Here is a 3,780-nt window from a genome sequence, read left to right on the forward strand (position 1 = left end):
CGCCACCAGCCGACAGCCACCATCCCCAAGCGCCATCCCCAAGCGCCACCCCCGACCGCCACCAGCCGACAGCCACCAGCCGACCGCCACCAGCCGACCGCCACCGGCCGTTCGCGGTGTGCGCCGCCGTTCCCCAAGCACCCTCCGGGACGAAGCCGGAGCCAGAGAATAGCAGCGGTGGTGCGTAAAAGCTGCGGCCGGGCCTCGCGGAAGGTCCCCGGGCGGCGAGCTGCGGAGCCCCGGCCTCCAGCTTCCACCAGGTAATAGGACCGGGCGCGCGTAAAAGCTGCGGCCGGGCCTCGCGGAAGGTCCTCGGGCATCCAGCGAGATCACACGGCCCCCACCGGAGGCGGCTAGCGCCTCCGTAGAGTAGTACCGGCCCGTGGAAGCGGCCGCCCGTCAGCCTGCGTTGCCGCTGGTCGAAAAATGCACTAAGTGCCAAACCCCATTCATTTACAACGGCGTGTCCGCCAGAGGGCGCACTTCCCCCGGCGGACCAGCCGGCGGGGCTCGTTAGAGAGTGTATCCGCCTGGCAGTGCCTCCTGGACGGCCTGTATTCCGGACCGCGACCGCTAACTTACGGGAGCCTAAACGGCCCGCGGACCAGCCGGCGGGTCCTCCGTGAAAGCCTATCCGCCTGGCGGTGCCTCCTGGCCGGCCTGGATTCCGGACCGCGACCGCTCACTCGCGGGACCCTAAACGGCCCGCGGACCAGCCGGCGGGTCCTCCGTGAAAGCCTATCCGCCTGGCGGTGCCTCCTGGCCGGCCTGGATTCCGGACCGCCACCGCTCACCTCGCGGGACCCTAAACGGCCCGCGGACCAGCCGGCGGCTCCTCCGTGAAAGCCTATCCGCCTGGCGGTGCCTCCTGGCCGGCCTGGATTCCGGACCGCCACCGCTCACTCGCGGGACCCTAATCGGCCCGCGGACCAGCCGGCGGATCCTCCGTGAAAGCCTATCCGCCTTCGCCGGTTCCCCCGGCCGGCCACGGGTGGCGAGAATCCGGCCTCCTCGCCCGGAGCGCGCTTCGACTTGGGCGAAAAATGCACCAAGTGCCAAACCCCATTCATTTACAACGGCGTGTCCGCCAGAGGGCGCACTTCCTCCGGCCGGCGGGGCTCGTTAGAGAGCGCGTCCGCCTTGGCCGGTTCCCCGGCCGGCCACGGGTGGCGAGAATCCGGCCTCCTCGCCCGGAGCGCGCTTCGACTTGGGCGAAAAATGCACTAAGTGCCAAACCCCATTCATTTACAACGGCGTGTCCGCCAGAGGGCGCACTTCCTCCGGCCGGCGGGGCTCGTTAGAGAGCGCGTCCGCTTTCGCCGGTTCCCCGGTCGGCCGCGAACGGCGAAAAGCCGGCCTCTTCCCCCGGAGCCCGGTGGGCGAATTTTTTTTTTTTTTTTTTTTTCAAAGTGCCAACGGCTCTCGCGCCGCGCTGCGTCCGCCTTCGCCGGTTCCCCGGTCGGCCCGAACGAGCGAAAATTCGGCCTCTTGCCCCGGAGCCCGGTCGGCGAATTATTTATTTATTTATTTATTTATTTTTCCAAAGTGCCAACGGCTCTCGCGCCGCGATGCGTCCGCCTTCGCCGGTTCCCCGGTCGGCCACGAACGGCCAAAAATCGGCCTCTCCCCCGGAGCCCGGTCGGCGAATTATTATTTATTTATTTATTTATTTATTTATTTATTTATTTTTCCAAAGTGCCAACGGCTCTCGCGCCGCGATGCGTCCGCCTTCGCCGGTTCCCCGGTCGGCCACGAAGTATTGCGCATGATTATACGCGATGTTAATATTTATTTAATTATTAAATAAATACATACATGTGTTATTAATGATATACGCGATGTTAATATTTATTTAATTATTACCTATATTATGAATAAACTAACGGTGATTTTACACGATTTGACTACATACGTGACCGTGATATAGTGCCGAGGGCTCCCGCGCCGTCACGCGTCCGCCTTGGCACGGGTCGCCCGCGGCAGCGAGCGTTCGGCTCGCGGGGGTCCGCGGGGTGTTATTAGGGAGTGCGGCAGCCGTGCCGAGGCTCCGGCCGGCCGCCGGAAGTCCCGCGGGGGAGCGTCGGAGCTCCGCGAGGCCGGCCGGGGAGCCTCTTAGTCATCGCCCGCGCTCGCGGTGGTCCCGGTCGCTTAAAGTGCCACGGGAGGCGTAGCGATGCGAGTGAGTGTGCGCAAAGTGCGAGAGGCGGTGCATTTACGCGCCGTGTCCGCGAGAGGGAGGCAATTCCCCGTTGCGACCTCCGGGAGATCAGCGGGCCGCCGAAAAGGCTCGGCCGGGGTGCCTGGAGCCTCCTCGGGCGTCGAGTTAGGAGGGGGGCGCGCGGAGAACCGGCTGGATGTCCCCTGGAAGCTCAGCGGGCCGTGGGAAAGGCTTGGCCGGGGTGCCGGAAGCCTCGGCCGGCTTAAAAGTGAGGAGGAAAGCGCGCGGAGAACCGGCCGGAGGTCCCCTGGAAGCTCAGCGGGCCGTGGAGAAAGCTTAGCCGGGGTGCCTGGAGCCTCGGCCGGCTTAAAATGTGAGGAGGAAAGCGCGCGGGAGAACCGGCCGGAGGTCCCCTGGAAGCTCAGCGGGACGTGGGAAACGCTTGGCCGGGGTGCCGGAAGCCTCGGCCGGCTTAAAAGTGAGGAGGAAAGCGCGCGGAGAACCGGCCGGAGGTCCCCTGGAAGCTCAGCGGGCCGTGGGAAACGCTTGGCCGGGGTGCCGGGAGCCTCGGCCGGCTTAAAACGTGAGGAGGAAAGCACCGGGAGAACCGGCTGGAGGTCTTCTGGAAGCTCAGCGGGCCGCCGAAAACGCGTAGCCGAGGTGCCGGGAGCCTCCTCGGGCGTCAAAAGTGAGGAGCGACGCACCCCCGAGAACCGCCCGGGTCCTCCAGCCACCGTTGAAAAAGACGTCGAGTCAGGCTACCTTAAGAGAGTCACAGTTACTCCCGCCGTTTACCCGCGCGGAGCGTCATCGCCTCCGCGAACCGTCAAAAATAAATAAATTCATAAATAAATAAATGTCAAGTGAGCCTACCTTAAGAGAGTCACAGTTACTCCCGCCGTTTACCCGCGCGGAGCGTCATCGCCTCCGCGAACCGTCAAAAATAAATAAATACATAAATAAATAGATGTCAAGTGAGCCTACCTTAAGAGAGTCACAGTTACTCCCGCCGTTTACCCGCGCGGAGCGTCATCGCCTCCGCGAACCGTCAAAAATAAATAAATACATAAATAAATAGATGTCAAGTGAGCCTACCTTAAGAGAGTCACAGTTACTCCCGCCGTTTACCCGCGCGGAGCGTCATCGCCTCCGCGAACCGTCAAAAATAAATAAATACATAAATAAATAGATGTCAAGTGAGCCTACCTTAAGAGAGTCACAGTTACTCCCGCCGTTTACCCGCGCGGAGCGTCATCGCCTCCGCGAACCGTCAAAAATAAATAAATACATAAATAAATAGATGTCAAGTGAGCCTACCTTAAGAGAGTCACAGTTACTCCCGCCGTTTACCCGCGCGGAGCGTCATCGCCTCCGCGAACCGTCAAAAATAAATAAATACATAAATAAATAGATGTCAAGTGAGCCTACCTTAAGAGAGTCACAGTTACTCCCGCCGTTTACCCGCGCGGAGCGTCATCGCCTCCGCGAACCCGTCAAAAATAAATAAATACATAAATAAATAGATGTCAAGTGAGCCTACCTTAAGAGAGTCACAGTTACTCCCGCCGTTTACCCGCGCGGAGCGTCATCGCCTCCGCGAACCGTCAAAAATAAATAAATAC

The sequence above is a fragment of the Syngnathus scovelli genome, unplaced genomic scaffold (assembly GCF_024217435.2).
Source record: "Syngnathus scovelli strain Florida unplaced genomic scaffold, RoL_Ssco_1.2 HiC_scaffold_263, whole genome shotgun sequence".
Lineage (NCBI taxonomy): Eukaryota > Metazoa > Chordata > Actinopteri > Syngnathiformes > Syngnathidae > Syngnathus > Syngnathus scovelli.